Below are 19,437 nucleotides of genomic sequence, written 5' to 3'. Positions count from 1 at the left end.
TCTTATGCTGAGGAAACACTGCTCCCCCAACACCTTTTCCTCTTTTTATAGAGCACGCTGATAAGAATCCTTAGTGTATATGTCTCATCGACCTTCAGAGATTAATTCTGAAAAGAGAATTTTATGTCAGTACATAAATTCCTTGTCAGTAAACATGAAACTGTGTGTCAGTGTATTTCTATTCCAGATGACTGAGCAAATTACCAGCTGGTGGCTTTAATATCTCATCTTCATTTCATGAGCTTTAAAAAGTGAGGGAAGATAATCTCTAGAATTTCTATTCCTGGATTCTCAAGCTAGATGGTGGGAGTGAGAGACTTTCCAGTTTTTAGATACTTTAAATAGTGCTTCAACAAATGTCTTTCTACATGGATCCCTGAATATCAGGATTCTCTCTATGGGATATTTCCCATGTATGAGATTTCCAGATCACAGGACATTATATATATATAATCACATAATAATTATATATATATCACATAATAAAGTGATATTATATATTATTAATAACACAATATGATCTTATTAATATGTATTTCCTTCTGAAAAGCAACAACCCATCCAAGTTCTACCAATATATACAAAAATCCTTTTTCCTCATAAAGATGTCAGAAAATCATGTTAAATTAATTATTCTAATTACTGCCACTCTGAAGAATATAAAACTATATTGAAGGTGTACTTGGTTTTTTAAATTTGCCTGTTGAGTAGTAATTTTGAACTGCTAGGTTTTTTTGTTTGTTTGGGTTTTTTTTGTCCAGCTCTTCTCTGAAATGTCTACTCATATCCTCCCTCACTTTGAACTAAGAACTAGCAAACAATTTCTTTCTTTTTCTCAAGACAATTTTTTTATTATGTTACGTTAGTCACCATACATTACATCATTAGTTTTTGATGTAGTGTTCCATGATTCATTGTTTGCGTATAACACCCAGTGCTCCACGCAGAACGTGCCCTCTTTAATACCATCACCAGGCTAACCCATCCCCTCCACCCCCTCCCCTCTAGAACCCTCAGTTTGTTTCTCAGAGTCCATAGTCTCTCATGGTTCATCTCCCCCTCCAATTTCATCCCCTTCATTTTTTCCTTCCTGCTATCTTCTTCTTCTTCTTCTTTTTTTAAACATATAATGTATTATTTGTTTCAGAGGTACAGGTCTGTGACTCAACAGTCTTACACAATTCACAGCGCTCACCATAGCACATGCCCTTCCCAATGTCTATCACCCACCACCCCATCCCTCCCACCCCCCCACCACTCCAGCAACCCTCAGTTTGTTTCCTGAGATTAAGAATGCCTCATATCAGTGAGGTCATATGATAGATGTCTTTCTCTGATTGACTTATTTCGCTCAGCGTCATACCCCCCAGTTCCATCCACATCGTAGCAAATGGCAAGATCTCATTCCTTTCGATGGCTGCATAATATTCCATTGTATATGTATACCACATCTTCTTTATCCATTCATCTGTCGATGGACATCTTGGCTTTTTCCATAGTTTGGCTATTGTGGACATTGCTGCTATAAACATCGGGGTGCATGTACTCCTTCAGATCCCTACATTTGTATCTTTGGGGTAAATACCCAGTGGTGTAATTGCTGGGTCGTATGGTAGCTCTATTTTCAACTTAAAAAAAATATATTGTTATGTTAATCACTATACATTACATCTTTAGTTTTTGATGTAGTGTTCCATGATTCATTGTTTGTGTATATCACCCAGTACTCCATGCAATATGTGCCCTCTTTAATACCCATCACCAGGCCAACCCATCCTCCTACCCCTTCCCCTCTAGAACCCTCAGTTTGTTTCTCAGAGTCCATCATCTCTCATGGTTCATCTCCCCCTCCGAATCCCCCCCTTCATTCTTCCCCTCCTGCTATCTTCTTCTCCATTTTTTTAACAAATTTTATTTGTTTCAGAGGTACAGATCTGTGATTCAACAGTCTTGCACAATTCACAGCACTCACCATAGCACATACCCTCCCCAATGTCTATCACCCAGCCACCCCAACCCTTCCAGCCCCTACCACTCCAGCAACCCTCAGTTTGTTTCCCATGGATGGAACTGGAGGGTGCTATGCTGAATGAAATAAGTCAGTCAGAGAAAGACATGTATCATATGACCTCACTGATATGAGGAATTCTTAATCTCAGCAAACAATTTCTTTGGAAGAATTCTGATGGCACTCGATGATCCTGATTCAAATTTATGAACCAAAACATTAAGGCTAGAGCTTTAAAAGTGTGTGTAATTCTTTTTGCTGTACACACACACACACACACATTATTTAAATAGCTTGCAATACAGTTTGTTTTAGATAAACTGTATGCAATTTCAAACTCTATTTTAGTAGGCCATTGGGAAAGCATGAGAGACAGCATGATGGAGCACTGGACCCTAAAGAAAAGTATGGTTAGAGACAGTTTTCCAGTTGCACAGCTTCCCATTGACTATTAAGGAAGGTAGGACTCCAATGAAGTTTCTAAGAACACAGCCAAATAAAGGATAGCTCCATAATCAGACATAAATGGTCAACATTTATGTGCTATGGAGGGGAGGAGATTACCAAGAACTGAGGGGAGTGGGGAGGAGGACAAACAGAGAGAGGACAGAGGAGAGAGAGGGAGGTACCGTGAGAGAGCGTGGCAAAGTAAATAAAGCCTGATGAAAAATATGGCCAGAGACAAATTCTTAGTTGCAGAGCTGCTAATTGACTCCAAAGATCAGAGTTGTCTGTAAAACTATTACATTTTAAGCATTTCTTATTTTTCCAACATCACCTTCTTTGGTGCATGTCCTGCTACCTAGATGCCTGAGTGAATGATGGGGAAGCAATAACAGAAAGGACCCTTGTCCTGTGCCTGAGTCAAGAGCAAGGAGACAGAGGAGGTGTGGGAATACACAGTGAGTACGATTTAAGTAGAGAATGGAGAAAATTGAGAGTCAGAAATGGCTAAATTATTCTTAAGCCCTAAATATCCTGAGGTATCTTGGGAAGGACATTGAATTCCCCATAGGAAATTTTCTCAAGAGACTGGGAAATCATCAAAGTCTAAATTACACAAAATCCCAAACCTGTTTCTAAATATGCCATTTATTTTTCATATCTGCTTTATTTCATTTATCTTTGTAGTTCTGTTTTTCTCACTTTGGGAATGTCTTTTTGACTCTCCTCCACTTTGCTGTACACTTCTTGGTCTTCAAAGTTCAGCTTAAAAATGGTATCTTTGATCAACTTCCCTGGATGAGAACATATTTTATAGGATAATAATGATGATTGTCATTTGAGGACTTTATGTTAAAGTTTAGGTGTAAGAAATCTTGGCAGTCAGAAATGCAGGACTAAGCTCGTAATAAAGATCAAGACAGAATATATTGTTGTGGAAATATTTTACATAGAGGTGACAGTTGAAGCTGCTCATGTGCAAAAAATCTCTAAGGAAGTGAGAATTTCAAGAAATATGCATAGTAAGAAGTCTGTTTTGAAATGATGGTTTTGAGATAAGTATCTTTTAAATCATTAAAATATAAAATTCAGTACAGTGCATATCTAGTATTTAATATACTTTGTGCATATCTAGTATTTAATATACTTTACAGCAATAAAATTCTTTGAAAATTAGGAATACATATGTAGTAAATAAAAGCCATGAATATTCAAGAAATAGCTTCCTCTACCAGCTAGCTAACAAATATAACGCATTATTTTTAAATGTTTAACAACATTTTCTTTATGCAATTTCATCGATTACCACATGAGAGAAAAATAAGAACAATCATAATGGGATATCTGGAACATCACTATATGCAGAAAAAACTATTATTGTCTGATGTCTTTGCAGTGATAAAATTATTCAAATACTTCATAAAAAGTAGATCTTCAAAGGTATATTGTTTGTGGATTAAATATAGAAATAATTCTCACAGTTTAAGTAATTGGTGCAAATTTATGCCCAGTGATAGCTATTTCTGTTGTTTCATTAGCATATTTGGTTCTGATGCCATTTTGAAATAATACCCATTTGTATTTCCAATCTTCTCTTATTAGTTTTTTCTTTATTTTTTTTGTCGTTAGAGAGAGTGATCCTGTATATTTTTTATGATCCATAGGCATACTAAGGCAATTACAACAAGTCCTGGTATGTGTTTAGGTCACCGGTACATGGTTTGTTAAGGCTAACATTGTTTTGCAGTTTACTTCTATAAGTAGTCATTTTTATTTTAAAAGTGCCTCATTTTAATTTCCATGAAAAGAAAGAAATCATTCCAATATATTGTCAATACTTTTAATCTCAAAAGACTATGATTTTCTCCATTTTATACAGCAATAATTTGATTTCCAGAAAGAATATACTACATTAGAAATCATTACATTTTTAGTAAAAGAATCACTGTTCTCCTAATGCAATTTCATCTACAATAAATCTCAGTAAACAATATGATGTGCCATTCTGTAGTTTTTCTTAACTTCCAAATTTGCAAAAGAGTATACTAAGAATATTATATTATGTGCAAGTCTAACAATGTAAATTTTTTTTAAAGTTCATGGTGAATACTCTTTTACCCCAAAATTGTTAGGCATATTAAGTCATCAAAGCTACTAGTTATTTTAAATAAGTTTTTATTACTAATATAATAAACTATTATAATTCAATAGTATATTATAATGCAATTTAAATATATTCTGAATACAATATAAACAAAATAGTCTTCATATAAAAGGATATTTCATTTAATAATATAAATGACATTGATGATATTAATACCATATAAATATACCATAAGTAAATATGTTAATAAAACAATTATTATTAATATACCCCAGTTATATAAGCCCATTTATAAAGCAGGATAATATGAAACAACACTTATTTTACATTATGACAATTATAACAGGGAAACACTTCTTAAATATTATGAAAAAGTTGCTATCCTGTGAGGAAGAACATGAGCCAATCAAGCAAGAAATGTTAGGGACACCCAGCAACATCCTTAACTTTTAAGGTAGTTCTTTTTAAGGCAATAATTTGTTCTGTAATGACTACTCAATACCCCCCCTTTCAACACCTGTGAAAACACCTCTATTGCACAAACTGTTGCTGTAAGTATACTCCGAAGTCAATGATTGTTTTTTAATGGGTAAGAAGGGGCCTAAAAAGTAGGGGGAAAAAAAGAAAACCGAACTTAAAGATTATAATTCTTATTGATATTAATATAAATTTAAAATTTATATTTATATTGATATAAAATATAATATAAAGTAAACAAATATAATATAAAGTATTTATATTTTTATTATTCTAAAGAATTAATATAAATTATTGATATTAACATCTATTAATAGTTTATACTATTATTTTTAATAGTACTTTTACTATTATCATTATCATTAACAAACTATATTACTACAATCCATATTATTGATGGTAAGTATATAGTAAATATGTATTTTTACTTGTATTATATGTATTTTTTAAATGTATTTAAGAATATAGAAAGAATGAATTTTGAGTCTCCAGATTTCTCAGGTATCTATCTACCTGTGTGAGCAATAGCAGATTCTCAATAATATCTGTTGTCATGACTTACTTAAATTTCCATTAACAAAATTTGAACTAGGACTCACATTGAAAATGTTTTGAGTTACTATATTATTTTATTGTTTTGATGGTTTTCAATGGAAATGACAATGATATTTGCAATTTATGCAAGTTACACAAATTATGGCAATGCAATTTATGACATGGCATTATTTACACAATTTAACAAAAATTGTATTTCCCACCTCCCTTGGAGTCATAATTCACAATAAACTCACATGTGTTTTCTCAGAATTAGTATTTTATTTATGAATTATGTTCTTTAAGTTCTAAAATTGTCCTACAGGGATAAATGTGCTCATTGAAATATATATATTTGCATTTATAATCTTTGAAAAAAATATGTAGATTTCTATGACCAGAGTGAGTGATTCTTACTGAATGTATTATCTTCACATAAATAACTGCCATGCTATTTGTACTATGGACAGAAACTAGATGCTGAGCCCACAGATGTGATTTTCAATTTGATTAAGTAGTGCACAATTTAACTATAATGGGTGAAGTAAGGATGTGTACCGAAAGTTTGTAATGTGTATTTTTAACAAATTACAAAGAATGAGAAAGAAGACAATGGGAGATATTCAAGTTCCTATGGGTCCTCAAAATTCAGGGTCCTGAAAATAGTTTGCATATTTATAAAGGCTTTAACTTCTTCAAAGTGGATGAATACAGATCCAGCCTCTGCTTCAATCATAGAACAGATGTAGTAAAATAAGGACAAGAATAAATCATTAAAATATGATTAGGGCCACTGTTTGATTTTTGCATAATCAGTTTGAGTATTGACTTATACTAAAGCTCAGGATTTTTTCTCTGTGTAATATGTAGTCCACCAAAGGAAAAATAAGCCTCCGTTAAATCACATTTAGGGAGTTGGTGGTTTTTTTCCCATTATCCCTGCTGTGAACGAGATTCTTAACTTCAGGTTCCATCAATGCTGTTGCATCGCTGTGGCAATTATTTGAGGGGGTCTTTAACTCCCTACTTTAGGAAAGTTACTAAAGTAAGCACTGAACATGATTTCTTTGGGGAGGCAGTCCATCTTAGGTCCTGCACATGCTCGCAGAGTATGCCAGATGGCCAAGCTTCTCTGTCTTCTGACACTCAACAGTTTCTATGCCTAGTTACACAGGCTACTATTAGGTCACAACAACTACGGTGTGACTACCCTGTAGCTGCTTGCTCTCCAGGGGAAGGAAGACTGACTTATTTTGCTTTCCTCCTAAATTTCTAAACTCTCAGGGTTTTTCACCTGTAAATGCTCTAAAGTTTATTTTGGGTATTCTTTATAAGACTACATCTCTCCAAATCAGCTATTCTATATAAATAACTCTTACCTTTTTTAATATGTACCCTAAAACTTATTTATTACTTGCTTATTCCTACAACTTCCCTCTTAGGCATTTACTCTCTTTTCTGGATCTGTATTTCAGATCTACTGAAGTGTTATCTACTTTATTGTGTTCTCTCTTTCATGGTAGACATTTTGTGGATTAGCCTTTTCTTTTTGAAGCCAAGGCTAAAATCAACTTCACTACTTTGTAGAACTATGACTATTCTAAACCCTTTCTAAGAACCAACACCAGAGGGTGTTTCCTCCAAGTATTAAAATATTGCGAGTATTAATTGTAGATGTATATTGTTCTTACCATGTAGCAAACAGAGTTTTTACATTCTTATGAATAATATCTTACATCCTTCATAATCTCCAGACATTTTTAATGAATTTTCCGGACTATGCAAGTAGTACCTGGTAGAATTAGGATTTAAATGGGGGCAGACTGGCTTGAGCATTTAAGCTCTTAGTTATAAATCTAAGAGGTATTCATTTGACTAATTAATAAATTCAAAAGTTGAATTCCATGGTCCAAATGTTCTCATTACTCCTATGGAAGCAGCATCCAGATTAATGGCTTGATATCTGGGAAACTATCTTCATTTCAACCAAATTTTTCCCAACATGACACCAACGAAAGCACCTCCTGGCAACATTTTTAGGACTACATGCCTAAAAATTATTCTCATTATTACCTTTTGTGGTATTATCTTAGAAAAGAGCATTCCCTTTTGAGATAAAATAGAAGGGTGTAGTGGACAGACTTCGACAACAGACAGATAATAGGGATTCTTCATCAGTCTCAAATTTCCTTACTGACCTTGGAAAAAATTACATTCCTTGGATTTTAGTTTCTTTCACTGAAAATTTGAGATAATAACATGTGCTTTATAGGGTTGTTGTGAGCTTTAGATGGCCCTGCTATGTATGTGGCACCATGTAAACATTCAATAAATATTATTTCTTCCCTTCTTTGCGAAGTATATCATGGATTGTTATTTGATATCAACATCTGTTTCAATTTCACACATCACTGCTCTTCAATGTATAAAATGGGAAACCATAGTACATATGTACTAAATTACTACAAAGAAGATTAAATTAAAGGCTAGATCCTTTATTATAGTGAATTCCAAGGTGAATTCTTTGTGAAGCAAATATTTGTTTCTTTGACAAGAGAAACCTTCCCTTTTATTTTCTGTTTTTTAAAATTATTGAATCAGCTTTAGTAGGAGAAGGACATACCAGTAATAATTTTTCAATATTTGAAATTGAATTATGACAGCAACTTATTCCAATAAAACATATTTTTCAAGTAAAGTACATAATTAAAATGAAGGCTGTGCTTTATAATTTTATTTTTTATTACTCTCATATAAATGTTTCATCCTCTTTTATTGAACAGAGTTTCAGTGGTAACCTTTAAATGTCCTAAGACAAAATTCCATGTCTTCCTTTTAGCCTCAGAGTTTCTACTGAAATTAAACTACCCACATAGGCCAATGAAATCAAATGGCTTTAATACAAAGCTCTTAAAAACATAAAGAAAAGGATTACTTTAAGCCATTGGGATTTCAGAACAGTGAGCCAAATTAGGCCTCTACACAGGCTAAATTCTAAGGTGTTATGGATATTAGGTGTGCAGAATCAGACAATCATATCCTTATGATGTGATTCTCCTCTCCCAAAATTCACAAAATAACTTGTCTATCATCAATATCTACCGAGATATTAGTAGTAGTCTGGAGAAAGTGGGATTATGGAAAGAAAGTAGTAGTCTGGAGAAAGTGGGATTATGGAAAGAAAGAACAGTCTATAAAATCAACTGAAGCCCAAAGAGCTACTATAGTCTCAATCCAAAACAGCAATTCAAGTTTCCGTAAGTCACAGAATAGCTGCTTTACTCTGTCACGGATACTGTTCTTAGAACTGAGAACCAGAATTCTGTATAAGACAAGAGCAAGTGTATCACCTGGAAGAGTGAGCTGGACATTCACAAACTGGCCATCCACGTGTTAGCGCCAACCTTGAGTCAACGCAGATAGCATTCAGAGAGCATCCTGCTGTCTCCTGCTGTAGGCGGCCACTGGGTGATAGGGAAAAACAAGTAGCCTCAGATATCTTCATTTAGACATGGCCCCATTTAGGCAACAGGGGGTGCCACATGTCTCCAACCTTTTAGTCTACCGGAATGTTGACACAGGGAAGGGCTCGGGATCTTTGCCATTGTATAATATTGGGCTTCCATTTGGGGCTTTTATCTGTACAGGGAAGTTGGAATAATGCCACTTAGTTTCCATGATAGGATGCCAGAAAACTCCATAACTTATTAGGTCACTGAATCTATCTCTGCTGATGGACAGCTTTCTTGCACATCTCTCAAAGAAAAGGTAGAGCGTTTTGTAGCACAACCTCCAGCCAGAAATGAAGAAAAAGCACATTTTTGCAGCTCACAATAATATTATCAATTATATGTTAAATATATTCCACATTACAAATACTGCATATCATTGCTTTGTATCGTACGTAACATATTATATATTTACACATGGAATATATACTATATATCATACAACTTGTTGTATACAACATGTTCTATACCCCGTATAATATGCTATATATTATAAACTTTGTATTATCTATACTAGACACTTGTATATGCCTTTTAATTTATTTAATTATCACAATGATGTTATGAGTTAAGAATTTTTATTGTCAAAATCTTACAGATGAAGATTGAGACTAGCTGTGTCGAGCATATTGTTCTCATTTCCATTGCTAAAAAAAGCTTACGGTTAAAAATCTGAAATAAGCCATAGAAAAAGGGTAAATATTATGAGATCACCTGTGAATTTCTCTGATATCAGTTGTGTCAGGAAGAACTACCGCCCAGGTGCAGCGGCCCTGGGGTGACCAGAGCACGGCATTTACTCCTCAGGGCTCCTCAACGCACTTTAATTTCCTGCCGCTTGGAGGCACTCTTGCACCAGAGGACGAAACTTTATGCCTTTAAAACTTGGTTTCTCAAGAGCCTCAAAGGTTAGGACTGAGGCTTAAACTACACTGGAGAATTTGCAAATCGTTCCCGAATCACCTAAATCAATAATGTTGGTGAACAGAACCCGGCTTTTCTGGATTGGTGTTGCTATTTCAACCATGTCCTAAATACAGAAAGTCACAAGATCTCTAGTTCTTCAAGTTACACAACTCTACTCATTTCTTCCTTCCAGATAAATGGCAGCCTAGGACCTGGAAACAGGGATTTAGGCTGAGCTCTGGATGTGGTGGGACTTGCCTGGGGACTGCAGAGCCCAGAGCCTGAGAGGACTGCATGCTAGAATGAAGCAAAGCAGATAGACCAAACAAGGAATCAATCCGAAGAGCCTGGGTTTAAATGCAGAAGCAACACATTACTTAAGAAATCAGAAACTCGGGCTCCTGGGTGGCTCTGTTGGTTAAGCGACTTCGGCTCAGGTCATGATCCCGGAGTCCTGGGATCGAGTCCCACTTCGGGCTCCCGGCTCAGCAGGAAGCCTACTTCTCTCTCTGACCTTCCCCCTCTCATACTGTTTCTCTCTCTCTCTCTCAAATAAATAAATAAAATCTTAAAAAAAAAAAAGAAATCAGAAACCTCACACCTTGGGGCGCCTGGGTGGCTCAGTCGTTAAGCGTCTGCCTTCTGCTCAGGTCATGATCCTGGAGTCCCAGGATCGAGTCCCACATCGGGCTCCCTGCTTGGCAGGGAGTCTGTTTCTCCCTCTGACCCTCTTCCCTCTCGTGCTCTCTATCTCTCATTCTCTCTCTCTCAAATAAATAAATAAAAAATAAAATAAAAAAAAAAAGAAACCTCACACCTTCAGGGGGTTTCAGGGGGTTTGTTGGGAGAGTAGGGAATTAAACCCAGTGAGCATCCTGGAAGGACTGTAGCTGAAGGGCATTTTTCTACACTCCTTGGCTGCAGATGCGGAGCGAGCAGTTAAGGGAGCTAATCTAGCTGAAATGGAATTAGAACTATGATTAAGAATTGTAAAACCAATTCAAATTTTGGTGTTATCTAGTCTATCTGCACATAAATTTGAGAAAATTAATTTCAACATATTCTTTATATGAAATCATTTTTAGAATCATATACATTTTACTCAGTGCTACACCAAGATACACTTATTTTTTAGTAAAAAGTTTTATTAGAAGTAATGTGAAACACCCATGTACAATATACAAAAACACCAGAATAAGATTCTTCTGTTCCTTGTCTTGTCACTGCCTGCCTGAGTGACTTTGAGTAGCCCAATTTGCCCCTCTGAAAACTTTATAATATTCTAACTGTAATAGGTACTCAGGATCTCTAACATCCTGATAGCTTTAAATTCTGTGGTTTCCAAAAAAAGACATACCCAGAAAATACATTTTTTAACTGACCTGAGATCGTATCTCCTTTAAATGAAAATACATTTCATTTTTTCAAGTATTGTTTTTAAATCTCTGATAGAGTGGTTTCTCTTAATTCTTTTTCCTCCTGCAGTAAGAACTTAACAACTGTGATGTTTGATGAAAACTGAAGATTTTTTTAAGTCAAAAATAAATAAATTGGAGTGGTTACTCAGAGCTACAACAGCTGTGTTTTGATGTTTACAACCACAGATGTTAGATGTTTCCAGATGGAAACAAGGTTGTCAGTCTTCAATTTCCTCGAAAAAGCACTATATAATGATGGGTAGTTAAAAACCAGTTTCATAGTTGTTCCATGATGCTTGTCATGAAATTCTACAGTTTGCTGGCAATATATGTCTAATGTAGCTACCTGGTGGTATATTTGATTCAAACATTTAAAATGGTCTATTTGTTTAGTATTATTCCACATCAAATACTGACAAGAATGTTCACAATAGTGTTTCAATTAATGTCACCATTAAAAAACAATCTTGAATTACCAAGCTAAGTTTTGGCTATGGATTCTTAAAATATTAGCAAATAGTATGGTGAGAACTTAAAAAAAATCATGCTTTTGAGTGATTATGTCAATCTCATCAATTTCTGACTAGATGTTTTTATAAATGATAATAGCAGGTAATACCTATTGGACTTTACTTTGTGCCCAGCACTGTGCCAAATATTTTACAAATAATTCTATTTCATATGCAAACCTTGCAACAATTCTATGAGGAAGTTACTGTTATCCTCATTTTACAGGTGAATAATTGAGGCTTAGAAAAGTTATATAACTTGTCAAACTTCATACAACCAAGCACGCGACTCAACTGAGTTTCAGATCCAGATGCCTCAGCCCAAGTTCTTAACCAGAATAGCCTCCAACCTCCAACTATGCCATGTTTGTGCCACATATGATCTTACTTCATAATCATTATCACTGTAGGAGGAAAATATTTTTCTGAATTATTAAAGAGAGGAACTGAAACATAGAAATGACAAATTAAGAACAACAGATATCATGTCAGTGTTCCATACCGAAAGGTTCTAGAGGTCTTCCTGCAAGCACTCTAAAGCTGTAAATTAGGAGTTGCAGAGGTTTCCATCATTTCCTGTTACCACATGAACAAGTAAAACTCCTTTCTAGCACAAATAGGTGGACAGACAGACTTAGACTCCCCTGACCTACCCCCAGAATACTCATAAACTATATTACTGATCAAATATTTAGGTACAATGAAGATATTTTAGATATAAAATTCTCCAGATTTACCTGCCATGAATTTTCTTTTTGCTTTTTAGTTTCTTTAATTTTTTCAGCTTTTTGAGGTGTATTTGACAAATAAAATTAAAACATATTTAATGTTTACAACATGATGATTTGATATACCCATACATTATGAAAGGATTATCTCAGAAAATTAACACACCCATCACTTCACATACTTACCTTTTCTTTTTTTAAAGATTTTACACATAAATAATATCATGCAGTACTTGTCTTTTTCTGTCTGGCTCACCTCACCTAGCTTAATGTCCACCAGGTTAATGCATGTTGTCACAAATTGCAAGATAGTCTTCTATTTTAAGGCTGAATAACATTTCATTTTATATATATATCTCCATATCCATAGACAGATATTTAGGTTGTTTCCATACCTTGGCTATTGTGAACCATTGCAAGGAACACTGGAGTAGGGATATCTCTTCAAGACATGATTTCATGTCCTGCAGATATATACCCAGAAGTGGGGTTACAGGATCATATAGCAACTATATTCTAATTTTTTGAGGAACCTCCATATTGTGTTCCATAGTGGTGGTACCACGGTGTGCAAGAATTTTCCTTTCTGGGGCACCTGGGTGGCTCAGTTCGTTAAGCGGCTGCCTTCGGCTCGGGTCATGATCCCGGGGTCCTGGGATCGAGCCCCACATCAGGCTCCCTGCTCAGCGGAGAGCCTGCTTCTCCTTCTCCCACTCCCCCTGCTTGTGTTCCCTCTCTTGCTGTGTCTCTCTCTGTCAAATAAATAAAATCTTAAAAAAAAAGAATTTTCCTTTCTTTTTACCCCTGTCAGCATTTATTATCTATTATCTTTCTGATAATAGTCATCCTAACAGGTGTGAGGTGATACCTCACTGTGGTTTGGGTTTGCATTTCTCTGATGAGTAGTGATGTTGGGCACCTTTCATATACTTGTTGACCTTTGTCAATATTTGACATTCTTGGAGAGGTTAATTCCTTAAAATAAATATTAAGGAAATATCTAATCTTTAGGTTAGAAAACTTACATAGGTATATGTAGAAATTGTCTGAATAATTATATGGTGCACATCTTCACTGCGTACTAATTACCAAAAGCGGAATTAAGTAGGAAAATGATAGTAATAGAGAAAACAAATATGACAGAACAGATTCATTCTTTGAGTTATTTATTAGCTTTAGAGTGCCACTGAAAAATATTGAGGTTGCTAATAAAGCAAAACAAAACACCGAATAAGTTCAAATCCCCTGGGTTTCGCTGAATGTTCAGACGTACAGAAAAACTGAACACAGCCCTAGTAGGATTACCTGATGACATTAGCTGTTCTTTGATCCCTTAAGAAAATAAGGAAAGATTCGGAAGAATTTTTAAGCCTCATACTTGTAATATTAATTTCTGCAAACTTTGTATCTGTTAACAGGTATAACCCAAGAACTTGGTGTAAGGGCCTTAAACTTGGGCATATTATAAGAATCACGGATGCAATATTGGGGAATAAGTGATGTAACTGTACAATTTAGCTTGAGTATCATGAGAATGAAAAGCTAAGAATGTTCAAGGGAAAGCTTAAATATCCAACACTGGGAGTTAACTCTATTCCTGTAGTAAACACTTTTCAGTAACAATGGGCAAATATTTGATGATATTTGAACTTATGTTAAAACCAGTTACTTAATTAATAGTCTAGGTGAATAACAGGCCCTAGAAATGTGGCATTTCCAAACTGCACAGCTATAGGTGGCATTTTTTCATGTAGGAATGTCAGCAATAAAAGAGTAGAAAAAATTAATTCTCTTTTGTATTAAGGTAGAAGACACTGTAACAGATGATGGGATAAAAAGGAAGGGTTGTTCAAGGAAGCATTTATATTAAGAGCAGTACTCCTGAAAAGTACACTTTATTAAAAACAAGTTACCACACCACAGACAGCCTTTATGATACTTGTATTACAGGATGCAAAAGGTAAATAAAAGATGAAAACCAAGCCAGGGAATATAAGGTAACTACATAGAAGCTCTGATAACTTCTGGGAATATGGAGCCAGAGATCTGTATTTCTTTTCTTTAAATATATATTTTTTTAATTTATTTGACAGAGAGAAAGAGAGAGACACAGTGAGAGAGGGAACACAAGCAGGGGGAGCGGGAGAGGGAGAAGCAGGCTTCCCCCGGAGCAGGGAGCCCGATGCGGGGCTTGATGCCACGATGGTGGGATCATGACCTGAGGCGAAGGCAGACGCTTAACGACTGAGCCACCCAGGCGCCCCGAGATCTGTATTTCTTGCACTCACGTAAGCACACACGTGTGTGTGTGTGCACTTGCATGTGTTTGTGTGGTTTGTCTCACATATCTTCCATTCTTATTCTGTTAAAAAATGCCAACCCATTTCTCAAAGTCAGCAGATGAACATCGTCCAAAACCGGATACCTGATGCCTTCTCCAAGATTTTACTAAGTACAATGAGTGGGAAGGGCTTTACCTGACAGGCCATGAAATTGGGAGTGTGAATCCAGAACTACCAGCAACATATTCCTCATGCAGCTAGCCCTGACCGCTCTCGAATATAGCTAAAATAACCCTAGGAGGAAAATCGTAAAAGACTAATGTAGAGAGAATCCTGAAGACGTTCAGTTTCCTAGTTCCATTAGACCTCAGTATCACCCTTGCCCTTCCTGGATATGTGGACTAATAAATCTCATTTTGAACTTGAGCTCATTTGCATTGACTTTCTGTCATGTACCACTAGAGAATAGTGACTCTTACAGAGGACTTAATTCAGTGGTTGGAAACTATGCCCATGGCTCTGCAGGCTTTCAAGTAAAATACATGTGTGTTTGAGGGTGGGGAAGGGGGGGTTTGGGATGCTTTTCTCTAGTTCTTATACCCAGAAAGCTGGGAAAAATAATTAACCCAGATAACCCAAGACTATATATGCAAACATATTAGAGCTAAAAAGAAAACCATGTAAACTTCCTATGGTTGCAGAAAATCACAGAAAGCTCAGGAAGAGGTAAAGTTGTTCACAAAATAAACTCATGCCTGGTGAACGTTCCAACCCTTAGGCTTCAGGGCTTGGTGAAGCCCGTGGCAGTGGTGCTGAGTAGTAGTTCACTTGGAGACTCTTTGTGAAGGCTGTCCCTTAAAATATATTTCATTAAAATACTTGTGTGGATTGATATTATTCATTTCAAGTAGAGAAATCTGCCTATATCTTGATGACATATTTGTAAACTTGAAATTTGTGAATGAATATTATAAATATGAATAGGTGGATGTCAAGGAACCCACACATCCAGCAATACATCAAAACTGGCACCTGGTCTCAGACCCAAGTAGAATAAAATGGACGACCACACTAATAGTGCAACTCTGATACATGTAAGCTATTTCCCCCAGACAAGCAGACATGAAGTTGGGGAAGATCTTCTTAATCTATATCCTTTATGTGGAAGCTAAAGTAATAGGAGGACACTTTATTTATATGTTACACAGCCTTGAATTTGTGTTAATCCAGTTCCTAGTAAAAGTTAAAAAGCTAACTCTTCTAGAAGCCTCTCCAAATTATATGGGACCTAAAATGTTCTGAAGGGGAAGAAGAGAAATTCTCAAAATATCCACCACTCTCAAGAGTCACCGGCTTCACAATTAAAAAAATAATTTGGGGAGTTCAGTGCTTCTCACAGTATACTTATGAAAATCTACTGCAGGTTTAGAAAGTCTCATAATGACTCTGTTACATATTTGCTGAGCAGGAATTTCAGACTGAAAGAACGAGGGAAATACAACATTCTAAGAGTTAAAGGCTGAGAATTTTTCAGAACTTACAAAGATATGACTGCTTATATTACAGTCTAGGATCCTAAACAGGATCAGTGAGCTAGGGCTAATGGCAAGAGTAAAAACAGTGCTAGAGTATGAAGTTACCAACACACATAGAATACATATTTTAAAATCATAATAAATGTAAACATAGTAGAGCTATGTAGATAGCCTCATATCCAGACATGTTACCCTCCCCAAATCCCTCCACACATGTCGTTTTCAAATCCTTCTTTCTATTATCTTAGTTTATATTATCATCAACTCTTATCCAGTTTACTGCAACTGGTCTCCCTGCCTATATTCTTTTATTTATTTTTTAAAAAATCATCTACCTGCGTAGAGAGTGAGAGAGAGTTCGAGCTAGCGCACACAAGCAGGGGTAGGGGAAGAGAGAGAGGGAGACAAGCAAACTCCAGCTGAGCCGCGAGCCGGAAGTGGGGCTCTATCCCAGGACCCCAAGATCACCAGGTGAGCCGAGACCAGGAGTCTGATGCTCGGCTGACTGAGCCACCCAGGTCTCTCCTGCCTACATTCTTATTAACCATAAACCTATTTTCTACTCTACTCCTAGAGTAATCTAGCTATGACACAAATATAATAGAGCTCACTCCTATAATTTTATGTAACCTTGAACAAAAAATGTCCAAAATCTCTATGCAGAGTATTAGATCCTTTGTGCCTACCCTTACTCATCTCCTTATTTATACTATTTATATTTCAGCTGTATTTTAATCCTAATGTTCCTTGGTATCTATACCCTGTGATCTCCAGGCTCTTACTATTTTCACATATTCTTGCCCTAGCCAGGGACATACCTCTATCACCACCCCCACCCCACCCCCCATCCCCCACACATACACAGAGCTGACTCTGCTCAAATATATAAATAACCAAGAAATCCATGGTAGGCTTAGGAGGTGCTCTCATTATTTTGATGCAACCATGTGAATATCCCTTCCATAACATTTGTGAGAAAATGGCGGTGCCCTTTGTCTTTCTACCTCTTTAACCCGAAGTCTTCTTGGAAGAGGGTTTTTATCAAATATATTTTTATTGCTTTTAGTATCTTGAGTGTTTAACACAGTCTACTACATGCTCAAAAGTCATTTATTGCATGAATGAACAGATGAGCATGTTTTGTATGTTTACGCACCAATACCCTGTCTTACCTTAATTCATTTGGCAGACATCATTAGAAGTGTGATCTATATTAATGTGAAATCTGGTTCAGCGATATGAAAGTATTCCAAATGATGTGAGAAGAGCTTGTATATTGAAGCTCTTCTAAGTTTCTGTTGATGTTTTTACTCCTAAAATATTACGTAAGGATGCATTACTTAACATTTCTGAATCTCAATTTATTGCTATGCAAAATGTATATGCTCACAGATATCTCACTTTTTATTTTGAGAATTAAATGTGAAACATATGTAGAAGTTACATTCCTACTGGCTGCCAAATTGTAGGTGCAAATAAATACCATTCTCTTTTCTTGGTTGAGATGCATATATCCAGCTCTCCCCTCATCTCAGAGAAATAAAACTCCGTGAAGGAATGTGACAGAATGATATCGTAGAATACTCCTACCACAGCCTCAGGTACTAGGTCAGCTTTATTTACCATTAAAATTTGACTAGGCCAATATGTTTATTCACATTTTATGTTCATCTCAAGAGAACAGAGTAATATATCACAAATATTTAGCATAGAAAACCATCAGTTTCCTCTGAAGAATTATATTCATTTGTGGTAAGCACTATTAGCTGCTCTCTCTCCGTCCTTGCCAACTAAATCCCAATTTCGCTTAGGGCCACTAAGTCCCTCACCACAGGGATATATTCTGATTAATCTTAAGCAATTATGGTAAGCCCACTCTCCTCTACCAGCTATTCATGTATCCAGTTTCCCTTGTAGCCAGGGGTGGCCATGTGACCAACTTTTGGCAAGTACGGCATAAAGGGAAATCTGCAGGGTATGGAGAGTGGTTTGTGGGGAAGCTATTGCTTTCTGATAGCAGACATATCATGAGAATAACTAATTTCTGCTGCCCCCTTTGCTTCTCCTCTTTGAACACGATTTAAGGATGGGATACAAGGAGATAATTACAATGTTCATGTGATAATGAAATAATAGGACAAAATGCCAAGTCTCTGAGGATTTCAGGATAAATACATAGAGGGTGTCTGGTACGTTAACTACTTCACAAGGCTGCTGCATCCAAACTAGAAACATCTGCCTGCAAATTTCATATGAGTGAAGGGTAGCAAAATATGCCTCCCCAGAAGGTGCTGCTTTGGTGTATTGATTATTTTGAGCTGTAGGCACTTAAAAAAATGCAGCAAGTGGCTTTCTCTGAACTCTTCTTATCTGCCTAAAAACAGATCCTCCAAAAGAAACTCCATTATCATAAATCCCCTTCCCAAGAGTTTCATCAACCGGGGAAGATTGACTTTTATCACAGTCTGTTTCTCAGAGACTAGAAGTGGACACCACATCTAGACAGACTTTGTCACGAACTATCATACCTCCCATCTGTTTTTCTAGGGGCCCATTCATCTTTCTTAAAAAATCACTTACTATCCCCCAAAAGCCTACATCCCCCTCCCCCCTCTCCCTATTGAGATGGTATTTAAACCTGAATGTAAGTCACATCAGAGAGTTACTTATTTTTTTTGTGGGTATCACCCATGTATAACTGAGGTACACGTGTTAATACATTTCTGTTTGTTTTTCTCTTGTTAATCTGTCTTTTATTATAGGAGTCTCAGCTAACAATTCAAAAGAGTGGAGGAAAAATTGTTTTTCTTTTCCTACTTGAGAAAAGTGTAAGTTTCTGTTACTCACTTCTTCTGTGACTTGTGATTAAAGCTTTCCTGACTATTATAACACCCAAATAAAGGTAATACTGAAGGAGATAAAGAACCAGGTATGACACCAGCCTTGCGGCAATGTCCTGAAGAATGCAAAAGTAATGTGGATT

Source organism: Eumetopias jubatus, unplaced genomic scaffold, assembly GCF_037043125.1.
Source record: "Eumetopias jubatus isolate StellerSeaLion01/CBP00866 unplaced genomic scaffold, mEumJub1_p1.0 scaffold_3, whole genome shotgun sequence".
Lineage (NCBI taxonomy): Eukaryota > Metazoa > Chordata > Mammalia > Carnivora > Otariidae > Eumetopias > Eumetopias jubatus.
This window is presented reverse-complemented; position numbering follows the sequence as displayed.